Below are 16,663 nucleotides of genomic sequence, written 5' to 3' on the forward strand. Positions count from 1 at the left end.
TAAAAACAAGACAACAGTTTGAAAATGGAGTCATGTATGCTAAGCCCCATGTCACCAAACTGAGACTTAACCTAATTACAGTTTTGGTTTTCCCAGAAATGTTATCTTAAACCAGTCAATCAGGAATCGCCTGATCAGTGCTAGTTAGGTAATTTCCCTGAGAGACCACTGCCATCCACTAAAGAAAAGTAATTTTGGAATAACGAATCTGTTTTTTTGCCTAGTATAACTTCCATGTTCCCACAGTCTTCTGGTTATAAAAGTCTTTCATTTTGTACAGCTCCTCAAACCTCCTTTCTATCTGCTAGATTGGAAGCTGCTTTACTGGAATTGATTTTTGCTCACATAAACTCTAAAAAATTTTAATATGCCTCACTTTATCTTTTAATAGCCACAATTAGAATAAGTCTGGGTCCTCAAGTTAGAAAGTCAAGTTCTATTGACTTTGGATAACTCTACCTCACTTCACCATTTCCAGCTTCCACTACAATTTCTTGACTGATTACTCTATAATAGTTGATAATGATAAAGATTCTATATTATCAAGGAAAGATTAAATTATATTCAAGAAACTTCTTAGAAAAACGGCAAGTATATAATACAATTTAAAACTATTTACATCCCAAATGGTCGAAGTAGGTTTTGAAGCTTAAAGGAAAGATCATCCAGTTATCCAGAAAACTGCCACCCAGAATGCTTTTATTTCCCAAGGTGTCCAGTTAGCTGAACTTTTATTGCATCTGTTAGCAGCTTTCCCTGCACTGCATGAAAGTCCATTCACCATTATTTAATAAAGTCCTGCTGGTATTCACCCTGGAGCATGCTATGCTGCATAAAGCTTCTTTAAAATCATGTGACTCAGGGGTGCCTGCATGGCTCAGTCAGTTAAGTGGCTGCCTTTGGCTCGGGCCCTGATCTCAGGGTCCTGGGATCCAGCCCCACATGGGGCTCCCTCCTCGGCGGGAAGTCTGCTTCTCCCTCTGCCCCTCACCCCTGCTTATGTTCTCTCTCTCTCTCTCAAATAAATAAATAAAATCTTTAAAAAGAAAAAGAAAACCATATGAATCAGCTCAACCTATATTCATTTCTGCAGTTGTTCTGCATGTGACTGCCTATCTCTCTTAGGTAATCCCAGGACTCACCAAAAGTGAATTACAAGTCTGCCATTAACTCTAAAGTTAAAGTCAGACGATCCCAGACCTAACCTTCAATTTAAACCAAAATAAAACAAAACAATAAACAACAAAAAACAATCCACATGTATTTGGGTGGTAGGAAAAAAAAGTAGATTGATATTTTAATTTCTTTATATAGAAGAGAGAGAAATAACAATTCTCAGCCTTGACTGAACATCTGAATCACGTAGGAGTTTTTAAAAATATGAATGCCTGGGATGCACATAAACCAATTAAGCAGTATATTTGGGGATCTGTAATTTTAAAAGCCTGGTTATCTCAGTGCTTAAAAGTTTCATTGGTTAATGTGATGCTTGGAGGATGGGTTAAGAACTGCTGGTAGAAACATTATTATATTTATATTTTGAATGTTGACTAAGGTAACTTTAAGTAATACATTTGTTAACCCATATTATTTCCCCCATCCTTTCCAAGATAATCAAGGTCTTTTGGACTGGAGTAATCAACATAATTTAAATAAAAAAAATCCAATTGTAACAAATGACAAGTTGGTGAATCGCTCTTCTTCTTTTTTTCTTTCCCCCTTAAAGATTGATTGATTGATTGATTGATTTTAAAGAGAGAGAGAAGAGGAAAACTGCACAAACGGGGCAGGTGGTGTGGGCCAGAGGGAGAGGGAGGAGAGAAGCAGACTCCCCACTGAGCGCAGAGCCTGATCTCACCTCCCAGAGATCCTGACCTGAGCCAAAATCAAGAGTCAGATGCTTAACCCACTGAGCCACCCAGGTGCCCCACTCCTCTTCTGTATTTAGACTGTAGTTCAAACCAGTTCTCCAACTGTGCTTCGTAACTGTTAGTGGCAGTCACTTTGGCTGGTTTAGAGGATGAAGAGCCGCCTATGTTTGATGGAAGGGCAGCTGATGAATTCAACTAGAACAGCCAGCCCCCTCCTGGTGATACAATCTCTCAAAATCCTTTTTTTTTTTTTTAATTCTTATCTGCCACCAGCCTCTTTGTCTTACTACCAAAGTTCTTTTTAAACTTTATTTCTTGCTGTCATCCAACCATCACAGACAGAATAGTCTCAAAACTTGGAATTTCACTTGAGAGCCTTTTCTGACAAGCAAGGAAGTTGGATTTCTTGGTTTTTAATTACAGTATATACAGTGAATACAGTTAAGCAGTATTATTCTAGATTGCATCAAGTCACAATATGTGGCTATTTAGGTACCTGTATAGCTTATGTTGAATAATTCTATATGTTATGTTAAATGTATGTTATTTGATGGGAACTAAGACTTTTTGTGGGAGCTAAAACCTGCAACTTCTCCAACTCACTCCTAATATTCCAGGACCTTTTGCTCAATTTTATCATGGCTTCGTTTTCTCCAGCAGACAAAGTACAATGTGAAGACTGATCTAAGGTTCCAAATCACCAAAATAAAAAGCCTGTTCACAGAACCACCTACGTAATTTGTGGGGTCAGGTTCAGAAATTCTGAAGAATTGCAGATGGAAATGGCAGAGCATTAAACCAAGCATAGAGCTCTTCTAAATGTGGGCCTTCTACATGCATGTGTGTGGTGCATGTGAATGTAGACACACACATACACACACGATTTTAAGTATCAAATTGGGTTTTCAAGAAAAAATCTCAAATATATACGCTTTTATACACACACACACACACACACACACACACACACACAAAGCTATTCTCTTAAAAATCTTGCCCCCTCTTAAAACTTGTGCTGTTACTTCTAGGAAGATGATTGCACTTGTATCTCTATTGTATTCACTCAACAAATATTTATTGCTTGCAAGGATTCTGCTGTAACCATTTAAAATGAATACAATGACTGCAGGCCCCAAAGCCATCTTGTACCACAGACGGAACTTGGGAACTGAAAAACACATGGTGGAGCAACAAGACAGAAGGATCCTGGGTTACTGACACTGTGGGGCCATCAGGCCATCTCTGGATTGTCTTGTCAGGCGTTTATGTGTTTATGTTATTTAAGCCCCTGGTGGTTTGGATTTTTCTATTACTTTTACTGAATCTAATCCTAACTAATAACACAGACATCTCAAATTCAACATATCCAAAAATGAACTGTGGATTTTTTTCTCTCAAACCTCAATAATTGCATCTATGTCCTTCCAGTTGCACAGGCTGAAATTTTTTGAAAAGTGGTCCTTATCTTTGGATTAATGAAGGTTCAAGGGATCAAGGAGTCTATAAACTTGAATGGGAAAAATTACATCTATCATACCACTAATGTATAACTGAAATAATCAGTGTTATTACAGGCAATAAACCACAACAGTGTTAGTAGTATCTGTGACTTTGTCACCAACAAAAATCATAGATATTTTTATATTACATTATAGTTGTTGCAGAGATCTCAAAGTATCTTTAATATATACCATTGCTTTGAATTATAGGAAGAATTTTGAAGAAGCACATATATTTATCACCAATATTTTATTATTTTGATAATGATAATTCAATATAATTGATTTCCTTTGTAATCTTATGTATTTTACTTCAGATACTTTTTTTTTTTTTAAAGATTTTATTTGTTTATTTGACAGAGAGAGAGACAGCCAGAGAGAGAGGGAACACAAGCAGGGAGAATGGAAGAGGAAGAAGCAGGCTCCCAGCAGAGAGCCTGATGTGGGGCTCGATCCCAGGACTCTGGGATCACACCCTGAGCTGAAGGTAGATGTTTAACGACTGAGCCACCCAGGCACCCCTACTTCAGATACTTAAAACAGTGTTCTGAGGGGGCAGGTCATAAGCTTCATTGGAGAGCTAAAGGCGCCCTGGCATAGAAAGGATAAAAGTCTTTTCCTTCTGGTCAACCTTGACTTCTCAATTTATCTCATATCCACGTGGCAGAGGGTGCTAGTCAGCACCAGTATCCATTCTTCCTATTTTTCTTAGTAACAGAACAGCAGCATTTTGGGGGGGCAGTAATAATGTTCTCACCTGAAAGACTACATTTCCCATACATTCCTTGTAGGGAAGTGTGGCCTTGTGACTAAATTCTAGCTAAAAAGTTGTAAGTCAAAATGTTGTGTAGGACTTCTGGAAAGGTTACTTTAAAGGTTTAGCTTAGCTGAGTAAAAGACACTTTTGGCTTCTCCTCCTTCCTCTTTTTTCTGGTTATGAAAAAGGACCTGATGAATGGACTTCTCAGTCATCTATGCCCTTGAAAAAGAAAACTATAGTGTAACAATGGTAAGCAGAAAATGAGAAGGAACTTGAGTTTCTGATAACTGTAGAGAGCTACCATATCATCGTTGGATGCCTTACTTCTGGAATGATTTTACATTAAAAAATAAACACTTTAGGTATATTTCTGTTCTTAATCACTGAACACAATTCCTAACTGATAACATCCCACTTATGACATGTCCTATTAGTTCTGCCTTCAAAACTCTAATTCAAATTCACAATTTGAGTATTTCTCACTATCTCTACCACTATTACCCTGGACCCAGCTCCTATCAAATGTCACCTGAATTATCGCAATAACCAAATTCTAACTGGTCTCTCATCTCCTCCTTTGGCTCCCCACAGTGTATTCTCAACAAGGATCCCAAGTGACCTTTTAAAATTCATAAGGTGGATCATACCACTCCTCTGCCCAAAACCTTCAACAGTTTTTTCCCCTCATCCCAAATAAAAGTTAAATCCTAATGATGGCCTACACAGTTTTATAAGATTTTACCAATCTACCCACTTACCTCTCTAATCTCTTTTACCACTCTACCCCAGTTCACTCAGTTCCTGTCTCTTTACTCCCTTGTTGTTCTTTGGATATGACAAACATGTTGAAGGTTGGTGCTCAGTAATACATCAAATGAATAACTGAGGAAGCCAACAGAAGGGTATTTCAGGCCAATCTTTGTGTAGGCTAGAATTATTCAGTGTGGTAAGCCTAATTATTCCAAATTATTGGATTCTTATGTGTATTGTTGATATTAATAACTAATCCTGAGCACTACCATTAGAATAATTTCCCTAAAACACTGGTTTCGATAGTACTTTCCAGCTCATCATCATTTTATGGATAGTTAAAACTAATATCCAGTGAAGCTTGCTACTAGAGGTAGAGAAGCTGAAGAGGTTTTTTGTTCTTATTGCTGTACTGTAAGTTCATAGCAAAATAATATAATGAAATTTGATTACGTATAACATAATCGTCCACATAGTTGGTATAGTTAGATATAATTATAAAGCTACTTGCTAGTACAAGACTTGAAAAAATGTTTATAAAGAAACTTTTTAGGGGTACCCAGGTGGCTCAGTTGTAAGAGTATGTGACTCTGGATCTTGGGGTCATGAGTTCTAGCCCCAGATGAAGTATAGAGATTACTTAAATAAATAAAACTTAGAAAAAAAAACTATTTTGTGCTTATATATGCATCCTTCATCATTTATTTTAATCCTTACTTATTTAATACTTACACGATACCTCATACTAAACTAAATACTGTGAGAATAAACAAATGAATACAGAAATAAAAAATATCAGAAATGTGTCATATATTATTAAATCAGATAGTTATTATGGTAAGCTATTGTAAAAAAATGAGATACAATGAGGAAAAGAAAAAAAAGTAACTGAATCATTGATCAAGGAATCAAGGAGAACACATTTATATTGAGGTGATTTGTTTCCATTGAGCTACATAGGCTATTTAAAGCTTTTAAGAATGTCTGACTATTAAGTAGACAATAAAATGGACTAATTTTTAAATAATGAAGTGTTGTTTCTTGTGGCTAAAACTGTAAAAATCACAATCTTGAAATGTAGGGCTAGCAGTTACCAAAAGTTTGATATTTTTAATAGAAATGCATGTACGTTGAGAGAATTACATAGCACATGCCCAGGAAAACTCATTTTGAGGTTCTATTTCATTTCTTTTTAGCAACATTTTAATTTAACCTTCAGAGCTGTAGATAAAAAGCACTGGGGAATCTGCTGTAAGAATCACCATGGAGACCATATTGTATTCTCAGGTCACATTAACAAGGTCTCTAATCTGCCAAGGATGCGTTTCCTGCATCTGGTGGTGCCACAACTAGTAGACAGAGATCATGAACTGTGTGCTTGTGAGTAACAAATACACACTCAAATTAACACCAGTAAAGAGAGGTTTATCTAAAGGAGAAAACCGGCCATTTCAAAAATCCAACTTTTTCTTTCATCTGGCCTCTTGTTTCTGTGCTTCTGGGTTTACTTGTGGCATTTTTGCTCCCCCATAAATTACCTTGTGCTTAGCTTTGATTTGCTGTCCTTTGTAGGTCTTGCCCTGACCTTTCAGTTAAGTATTTAGCACCTTCTCACTCATTGGCTCAGTATCTGTCTTCAAAAGTCCCAAGAAAAAGAATCTGATTGCTTCAGTTTAGGTCCGGTGTCTCCAGGTGGACCAATAGGTTGTGGTGGTGGTGGAGACCTAGCCTAGGTCCTCACAGAGGCCATGGCCAGTTAAAATACACATTATTCACAGTTTTGTGACACCCTTAGGGGATAAAGGAGTAAAGCAGGCTATGGTGATAATATATCCCCAGTTCCATTCTGGAATCTGTTAAAAATTCATTCACACCTTCCCTTCCCCACTGATTTTAAGGAATTAAGACAGTGTATACACACACACACACACACACACACACACACACACACACACACACACAATGTCTGAGTTACCAAAAATGTTGACAAAAAATTAGTGTTGTTATATTGATCCTTCCACTTGACTCGTTATCTGAATAATAACTCAATCAGCAAATATTTGTAGATTCTGTTCAGCGAACTCAGCACTGCAGCACTGGGGCCAGAAGAAGTGATATAACTGATCTTTGATGCTCAAGTTTTTCCTAAGTTATGAAAAGTCCAAACCCCCAAAAGGAACCCATTTTCATCGTCTCCCAGTTGGCTCACAAGTATGCAGTTTACACATATTTATTGTTTACCAGCTCATCACTGCATTTCAATTCTTGGCCACTAGTTCGCCAATCACACTCTTACTTCTTAGAACTTGCCTCTTCAACAGACTTCAAATGGGAGAGAGATTCTAGAAAATTCTCCCAAGGAAAGTTTTGGGGGGAGGAAGAAAAAACACATCATGTTTATTCATGTATTTATGTATGTATTTACTTACATATTTGTTGGTTAAGTGGTCAGCATCTAAAAAAAAATCAGAAGAATCCATATAACAATTACTGAACTCAAATAGTGGTCTATCTCTTTAGATGGTGCACGAGCTTCCCAACCTGCCGTAGTTCCCTTACTGTTGGCTGTTACATCCCCCCTGCTTTACTCATTTTTATCTGCCTTGCCCTTATAGACACTTGTGTTTACAAACCTTGATCTTTTTTACTTAGTTCATGAGACGTACTGTATTCTTTTACTTTTTTCCGAATCTAATCTCTGGAGGAATTGGGACACATTTCCACATTTGAGAATATTTTGTGGTACCACATCACACTTAAAATAGTAAACCAAGTCAGAGATAAGTCCCTTCTATTCTCCTTTAATTTAGGAACAATTCTTTGCTATCTTCCTCTGACATCTACTTCGAGAATTAAGGAAACCCATTGTCTGCTAATGGGTTTATTCCAAATCTTAATGACAGTGTTCCTGATTTAATCATTGGTCCTTATAACCATTTGTGCAGGAGATCTAGTGGGGGAAAAAAAAGCCTCCTTGTGGTTTGCCCTAATATTGCAGCACATAGAATATTATGGCTCTTTCTTTAATTGTATTGCTCATCCCACAACATAACTATTTTTAAAAACGGTAATTTTAGGAAAAATTGCTGATTACTTGGAAAGGAACAGAAGAGATTACTGAGTTTTGCAGATCTTCTGAAGATTATCTGATTATATAAAGTTCACCTTCTACCAAGGAGGCTATTTTACATTGCAATATAGTAGAAATTCACTTATACAAAACTAATAGTAGTGCAAATAATTCTTCTAAATAGCAATGCAAATAAATTTATTTTGTCTTGTAGATATAAAATTTATTTCTTCTTGTAGAAAAGATTACCACAGGTGTTAAAGTTTATTGCCCCATAGCTTATTAGCCACTTTCTTTCTCCCTATCTTTCTAAAATAAATAAATAAATCTTTAAACAAATCTTTCGCATATGTTGATTTTATATTTACATGGAGTAAAAAGTATTTGTTTCTCTTTGAACATTATACCTTAGCAGTTAAATATCTGACATTTTGAATATATTTCAATAGTTCCAAATAAAAAAGAAACTCAGACAGGTTACTAAATATGTAAACTTAAATTACACAAAAATTAGTGGTAATAATCTTGAGGTAAAAGGATATTTTGAATATAGTGGCTATAGTTTTTGCATGCAGTATGTAAAATCATGTGATAAAGGAATCTCCCCCAGAAGGTTTATCTGCCCTCACACCCTTCCTTTCACCCTTGGCTGTGTTTTTTAATCCACAAAGAGGAAAAGGATTTTAGAGATGGTGAAAGTAGGTGAGAAATGGAAAAAAAAAAAAAAAGTGGAAAGTAATGAAGACAGATTCGAGAGTGCTGTTTCAGCAGTGTCTTTCTGTACCTGGTCTTCTTACAAGCCTAGAATCTTGAAAGTTCTTACGCTCCAAAGTGAAGCCGATCCTTTTCCACCTGTGACTCAGGGACTTCTCTGGATATTAGGGAAGGATGTTTATTTACTACACCCGAAACACAATAAAGTACTCTTTAACTGGACTGGGGTTTTCTCCTCTGTAGTTCTTTTTCTTTAAAATTTAGGAACAGCAGTTTGGTAGCTGAGGTCAGAGCTTTAAAACATAGGATAGTGTTTTCTTCGAGAAGCATTTGTCTAAGGGAATCACAAAGGAACAAAGATATTGCCATCTAGTGGTTTAATTGAAGAAATTCAGTAAAACAATTTTTCTCCTAAAGCTTCCATTAAACTTTCTTTATGTGGCGCTAAATAAAAAAGCATTCGTTTTTAGAAAGCAACTATTAATACGTTTTTTCAAATTAAGGTTTCAGACTTGGCCACTCTTTTTTTCTTTTCAGGTTATTTTCCCTATTTATTAAGCTCAGTAGGATATGAATTAGAACAGACAAAGAAAATATATATAAAAGACAATGTTTCACTGAAGAAATTGTTAAACAGCCTAGACCAAATCATAAAATTAAGTGATCAAATTAATAGTTCCTATCAAATTTTTAAAAAGTACGATATAAAATAAATGGGTATATATTACACATGGTTTAAAGCAAGGGTCTTATACCGAAATGTCTTTGCTTTTATTAAATAGTTTCATTACAGTAAAAATAGCTTTGAAAAAATATCCCATTAAATAAAATATTTTATCATTGACTTTGATTATAAAATAAGAAATGTATTTCTATAAAACTCTCCAATCCAAAAAACATTGACATTTAAATTGTACTTATTGTACTTATCAATCCATCAGAACTTTATTTACAGTACAGATAAATTGAAAATCCACAGATATTATCATCTATTTTCTGTATTGGTATATTTTTACAGTCCGTAAAACAGAATTGCTCTTCTGTATTATAAAACTATTTCATTTCGAATAACAGCATGAGAGACTATAGTTCACAAAAACATTCTGACTCCATCCGGCTGTCACAGGGATTCTCCCAGGTTCCCCTTAGATTTTTCAGTTCATCATGTACCCAGGTATCATCAAAAACAAACTTTAAAAGATTCCACTTTTAAAGCATTTTTACACTCTGGGGACCATAATGGCTTATGCTGAATTTAGCAGAGTAGAGCTCCTTTCTCATCGTTGGTCAAGAGAGGGACATGAGGGAATCCATCCCAGCCTGGGACAAATAAAATAAAGGATGTGTTTTCATGGCAACTTCTGGAGTAGATATAAACATCCAGAGGGGAGACAGTAAACTAGACTGAGGGACAGATAGACTCAGTTTGTAATTCTCGTATAATAAATCTTCTATTCTGAAAATGGTTCCATGGCTATGATCTCCATGCCACCCCTGGGCAGTGTACAAGAGGCGAGGAGAAGGAAGGCGTATTACTGTGCATACTCATCCTCATCCTAAAGCACCCTCTCCCCCAGTTGTCAAGGGTTCATATTACTACAGATCCTGCTCTGGTTGTTATGGAAAATAAGAATAGATTCAAAGTTTAGAGTAAGCTTTGATTTTGTCATCTAGTAAGAAGGCTATCCTCAGGCAGAGTGTCATGTGGGCACACATGAGCCAAACTGTATGATCACACTCTGAACTCCTTGGCTGACTTTGATAAATATGACATCTGTCTTTACATCTACCAAGAGCGAAAGAAGAAAAGTAGACACTGGATTTCCTTTTAGGTACATAAACTTCAAGAGCTATTTGTAAAGTGTGCTGGTAAATTCTTCCAAAACAGACCACAGTATTTCTTTAGAGGAAATAACACGTAAGTGTCTACCGGTTTGTAGAAATGTCAACCTTTCCTCTATAGAATACGTAGATCTATTTTTTATAGGGGATAATTTTTTTCTCCAAGATCTTATTAAAAATAGAGACCCCTGCCTTTCCTCTCTCAAATACTGAATTAGAATCTATACAATTGGGGTTCAGTCGTCTCTATTTTTAACAAGCTCTCCAGGTCTTTCTGGTATATTTAAGTTTGAGAACTATTCTTCCAGACTTCATTAACAAAACCAATAAGACTAAATACTTTTCATGGAAAAGGTTTAATGGCCATGAAGGGTGAAAAAGTGGAACAACAGGTCAGATTTAATAGTCACTTAGCTGAAGGACTGGCAGATCACCAAGGAGATTTCCAATTTCCAATACAATTGGCACAAGGAAAAAATTTTAAAGCAGTCTTATTAAGATAGGTGGCAACCTAAAATCTCTGTGAAAGGGTAGTAATACTCAAAACTTCAACACTTGTATTAATTAATTCAAGAGTTACTTATTGAGGGATGCCTGGGTGGCTCGGTTGGTTAAGTGTCTGGTTCAGCTCAGGTCATGATCCCAGGGTCCTGGAATTGGGTCCCGTGTTCGGCTCCTTGCTCAGCAGGGAGCCTGCTTCTCCCTCTGCCTGCCTCTCTCTCTCTCTCTCTCTCTCTCTGACAGATAAATAAAATCTTAAAAAAATAAGAGTTACTTATTGAATACCAACTACATGCTAGGTGCTATGTTAGGCACTAGAATTACAGAGAAAAAAGTTTCCCCTTAGGAAGCTCTTAATATAATACAATGATTTTTAGACTTCAGTGGGAACATTAATTATCTACGGTACTTGTTAAGAATGCAGATGGTCAGCATCTGATTATGAAGAACACTAGTCTAATTTGTAAGACAGAAAGTAAACTGACATTTATAATGCGAGTGGTATGTTTTTTGTTTTTAGAGAGAAAGAAAGTGTGTGTGTGTTTGGCGGGGAGGGGCAGAGGGAGAGAGAGAATCTTAAGCAAGCTCCACACCCAGCTCAGACTCCAGGGCTCGATGCAGGGCTCCATCTCATGACCCTGAGATAATGACCTGAGCAGAAATCAAGAGTTGGACGCTTAACTGACTGAGCCACCCAAGCACTATGCAAGTGGTAAGTTTTTTTTTTTTTTTTTTTAAGATTTTATTTATTTATTCGACAGAGATAGAGACAGCCAGCGAGAGAGGGAACACAAGCAGGGGGAGTGGGAGAGGAAGAAGCAGGCTCATAGCGGAAGAGCCTGATGTGGGGCTCGATCCCATAACGCCAGGATCACGCCCTGAGCCGAAGGCAGGTGCTTAACCGCTGTGCCACCCAGTCGCCCCTAAGTTTTAAGAGATATATAGATACGTTATTTGATCACTGATGTAAACCAACAGTGAAAGGTAAATATCCTTGAATTACTGAATGAAAACTAGCAGCTTTCTAGATAATGAAAGGTAGGGAAGAGCATGGAAAATGGCATTGAACAGTGAGAAAGTGTGGTATATATGAGGCACTGAAGAAGGTTTCTTTTATCTGGAATTTAGAAGTTGAAAGTGAGGCACAAGGGATATGGGAATGGAAAAGTAAACAGGGCTAGACCATGAAGAATCTTTAATTTTAATTTTACCCAGAAATAAATGGTGAATCACTGAAGTATTTGAAGTAGTGAAGTAAGGGATGATTCCATCAGAGTTGGGTTTTAGAAAAAGCATTTTCAGAGTACTTAATGAAAGGGGTGAGTGGGAGTCAGGGTGAAACAAGAAAGTAAGACTGGCAGGAAGGCCAGTTAGGAGACCACTATGATAATTCAAGCAAGAAATGTGAAATGCCTGCTTTCAGGTAGTGTTGCTGGGATGGAGAAGAGAGAAGGAAAAGATTATTAAAGTAATTAAATTGATGAGATAGGAAGAAAAGGTGGGGGATGGGAGGAAGAGGGTAATGTGAAAGATGAATCCAGGTTTCTGGTATGATTCTACCCATCTCATCTCCCTGATAATACTGTTTCCTCTTTTTAATTGGGAAGACTTTTCTTTTGCTACTATGACAAACACATTATCTCACTATAGAAGATGCTGCTAATGGTATGCTCATAACTGGTATGATAGATCTTTTTTTTTTTAAAGATTTTATTTTGGGGGCACCTGGGGGGCTCAGTCGGTTGAGCGTCCAACTTTTGATTTCAGCTCAGGTCATGATCTCAGGGTCATGGGATTGAGCCCTAAATCGGGCTCCATGTTCAGCAGGGAACCTGCTTGAAATTCTCTCCCTTTGCCCCTCCCCCTGCTAACACACACACTCTCTCTCTCAAACAAATACATCTGAAAGAAAGAAAGAAAGAAAGAAAGAAAGAAAGAAAGAAAGAAAGAAAGAAAGAAAGAAAGAAGGAAAGAAAAAAGAAAACAAAAAAGAAAAAGATTTGGGGTGCCTGGGTGGTTTGGTCTGCTAAGGGTCTCCCCTGTCCCACTCTTTCGGCCCCTCGCCCCACCTGCACTCTCTTTCTCTTTCTCTAAAATAAAAAAGTGAATCTTAAAAAAAAAGATTTTATTTTTAAGTAATCTCTATACCCAATGTGGGGTTCAAACTTACAATGCAAGACCAAAAGTCATCAACTCTACCCATTGAGCCAGCTGGGTGCTCCTAGATCAACTACTCTTAACCCTTTGCTCTACTTGTCAGGTTCCCTGAGCACTTTAATGGGTTTAATTCCTGGCTGAGAATATGAAGTGTGAGTGAGTGATGAAAGGAAAAGGTCAACTGCCATTTGAGGTTATTAAAAATAATATATCCAGAGCTCAGCTGCAGCTCATATTTTCCTCTCCTTCCCTATAATGTAAATAACCCACATTGAAGGGAAACATGAAGGAAGAACATTGGAAATCAGAAGATCTAGTCTGAATTCCTTCACCAATTAGCTATGTGCCATTAAGCAAATCCCCCAACTTCTGAAAGCCTTGGTTGTTGTGTATGAGAAGAAGGGTTTAAGTAATTTGATCTGCAAGTTCCTTTCTAGTTTTAGCTTTCCTGTGATTCTATCTAACTCTGAGTTAGAGTTTCTTAGATGAAGGAGTGTAAGCTTTACATATACTAGTCTGCTTTCCCACTCCTTGCACATATTTTGTACTTTCCTCAGTTCATGCCCTTTTCCTTTGATGTTTTTCCCATCTGGAATGATTTTTCTTCTCTTATAAAATTTTGACCCAACTTTTAAAAAATTCCTTGTCTTAGTGACTGCAGAAATAATTGTGCCTTCCTCTGAATTCCTGAGCATTTATTATCACACCACTCATTCATATGGCACTTAGCACTTACAGCACAAGAAAACTCTGCACAAGACATTACAATAGGCAAAGAATATAGTATTAATTGCCACAGAAGTGGTTTGGACCGTAGTTCTCAATATGTGGTGGACAAATTACATTGAGTTCTATGAATCTATGCTTTTCTCTCTCACTGATCAGACCCACACTAGTGTGTCATAACACACCAGGTTGGATGTAATTAGTGTATAAATGAACTCAAATACTTACATGGGCCATAATTCACAAAATGAAGCAGTGCATTAGCAATAATATAACGAGTGAAGAGGACTCTGGCAAAAAGGAGAGCTCAAGTCCTACAGAAAGGGGGCAGCAATGCCTTGGTTGTGAAGGGGTGCAGCAACTGTGATGCTAACTGTCGGCTTCTTTAAGGAAACCAGAAATCAAAAGTTTTTGTTCTTTGTTTATGGTTTTTAAATCTTAGTAACAAAATTAAACATTTAAGTATACCTCCTATAGGTCTTATTTTTAGCTGGTAGGAAGTCTCTGGTCTCTAGTCATCTCTTTCTCAGCCCACCGCAGACTGGCTTTTTCAGTGAGATTACTCTTCCAAAAGGTTCCCATTACCAGCTTAGTGACCCAAGACGAGTAACTTAACTTGTTCCGGAACGAGTTTTTTGCCTTTGATACTCACCTCATAGAATGTATGAACAGTAAGTGAGAAAGAACCTATAAGACATAGCACACAGAAATAGGCACAAAGCATTCCATGCTTGTTTGTTCCTACTCTGCTCGAACCACGCTGCAATCCAGCTTCCTCCACTGACGTGGTACAGCTTTAAACACCTGTGTGCCGTCTTGCCCTCTGCCAACACACACTCTTCTCTCCTCACTCTCTAACTCTTTAAATAGAGTGCCCTCTCAAGTTGTGTCTAAGTTTCTTGATGGTAAGAACCATCCTAGTTTTTTCCCCACATTAAAAAAAATATTTTTATTCTAGAAAATTTCAATCATATACAAATAAAGAATACTGGGTACTCATCCATCCTCAACAATTTTCAACATATAGCCAATTTTGTTTCATCCAGACCTTCAACAAATCCCTACCCTCCCACCACTGCATAAACAGTGGATTATTTTAAGCCAACTATCGATATATATAACATCATCTCCTTTGTAAATACTTCAATGTTTATACAGTTTTGTAAGGAATGTGTAGGTAACAGAATGGTCTTGTGGAAAGATTCTTAAGGGTGATGGGGGAAGGAAAGGGTAAGCAGGATGGGACAGACAAGAAATACGTATCCCTAAAAAATAGAAATTCTTTTCTTTTCAAGTAGAAAACCTGTGTGAGCCAACACTAAGCAGCTGAACTAAATACAACTATGAGCAAAAATCTGGTAATAAGGCCATAACTTTGCAAACTTTGCTACAAATATTAACTGTGGAGAAAGGCAAGCAGGAAGGGTTGAACTCAAAATAGAGTCAGGTTAAAGGAAGAAATTATTTCTCCAATTACCAGGTAAAACTGTGAATTTAAGTTTTCTACCCTATAGTTCTCATAATTAGAAGAAAATTTCAAAATGCATTTTGTATAAATCTTGATTGGCAATAGAAATGCTAGGACTATTTAGATTAATCCAGTCTGGCTCTTGACATCAACATCCCCTTAAATGTGCTCTTGTTGAAGTTATCAGTTTTGCAAAGTCCTACTCAGTTGACCCCTTCCTCTTACTTGGCTTCCAGCACAGCATTTTCTCCTAGTTTCCCTTCTACCACATTGGCAATACCATTTCAAATGCCCAGGATTTGGTCTTGAACTTCATTTTTGTTTACATGCACAAACTTTTTCTAGGTGATTTTATCTGGTTGTGGCTTTAACTGCCATTTAAATACTGATGACTTTTTTTTTTAAAGATTTTATTTATTTATTTGACAGAGAGAGACAGTGAGAGAGGGAACACAAGCAAGGGGAGTGTGAGAGGGAGAAGCATGTTTCCCACCGAGCAGGGAGCCAGATGTGGGGCTTGATCCCAGGACTCTGGGATCATGACCTGAGCCAAAGGCAGACACTTAACGGCTGAGCCACCCAGGTGCCCCAATACTGATGACTCTTAAACTTATTCCTAGACTTCACTTTTCTTTGACCCATAAATACATTTATACTATACATACATTTTAAAATAAATTTTAATAATATAAAGGATATGTTGCACAAACTTGTAAATAATAATAATATAGACAATATTCCTTATCGTAAATTCCACATAGCCTATCAGTTCTTGCAGAATTCTTTCATTGATTTTTGCCAAACTTTTGAATCTGTATTCAATCTATGGTTTCAACCGATGAGTAAGCATACTTACATTATGAATGTTGGCTAATTCTTTTCATTATGACAATAAGTAAGATGATATAGCTAAAGCACTCCACCGATTCTAGAATTCCCTCTGCTCCTGGATTATGTCAAGCTTGTTCCTATTTCAGGTCTTTTGCATTTACTCTTCCTCTTTTCTCATTCAGTTCTTCACAAGACTGGCTTCTGATTCCAGCTCAAGTGTCAGAGGTTTTTCCTGACCACCTGAACCAAGTAGCTTTACTTACTTCAGCTACCCTCTATCCCTTCGTTCTCCTTTATTTTCTTCATAGGGATTTTGCAATTATCAGTTCTGAAAAGGTCAAGTATGTATCTCTGTATGTATTGTTTGAATGGATGATTCCCGCTTAAGGCAAAAAAACTGAAACAGTGCAAAAATATATCCAGGGGATTTCCACTTTCAGCAAGATGGGGTAGATAGATGTACTTTTCCAATTT

General features: G+C 37.0%; 1 protein-coding gene across 3 annotated transcripts in view; it reads right to left on the reverse strand.

Moving 5' to 3' along the window:
• POLR3G (RNA polymerase III subunit G) overlaps positions 1 to 16,663 on the reverse strand; it is a 97,363-nt gene that overhangs the window by 63,028 nt on the left and 17,672 nt on the right. For 2 of the 3 annotated variants that reach the window (XM_087861986.1, XM_087861985.1), the window contains exon 3: positions 7,310 to 7,335. The exons of the other annotated variant lie outside the window; for it this stretch is intronic. The gene's annotated coding sequence lies outside the window, so the exon portion shown is untranslated. The remainder of the gene's footprint in view (positions 1 to 7,309; positions 7,336 to 16,663) is intronic. 3 annotated transcript variants of the gene reach the window in all.

Source organism: Ursus americanus, chromosome 5 (assembly GCF_024610735.1).
Source record: "Ursus americanus isolate L20-20 chromosome 5, mUrsAme1.1.p, whole genome shotgun sequence".
NCBI classification, from domain to species: domain Eukaryota; kingdom Metazoa; phylum Chordata; class Mammalia; order Carnivora; family Ursidae; genus Ursus; species Ursus americanus.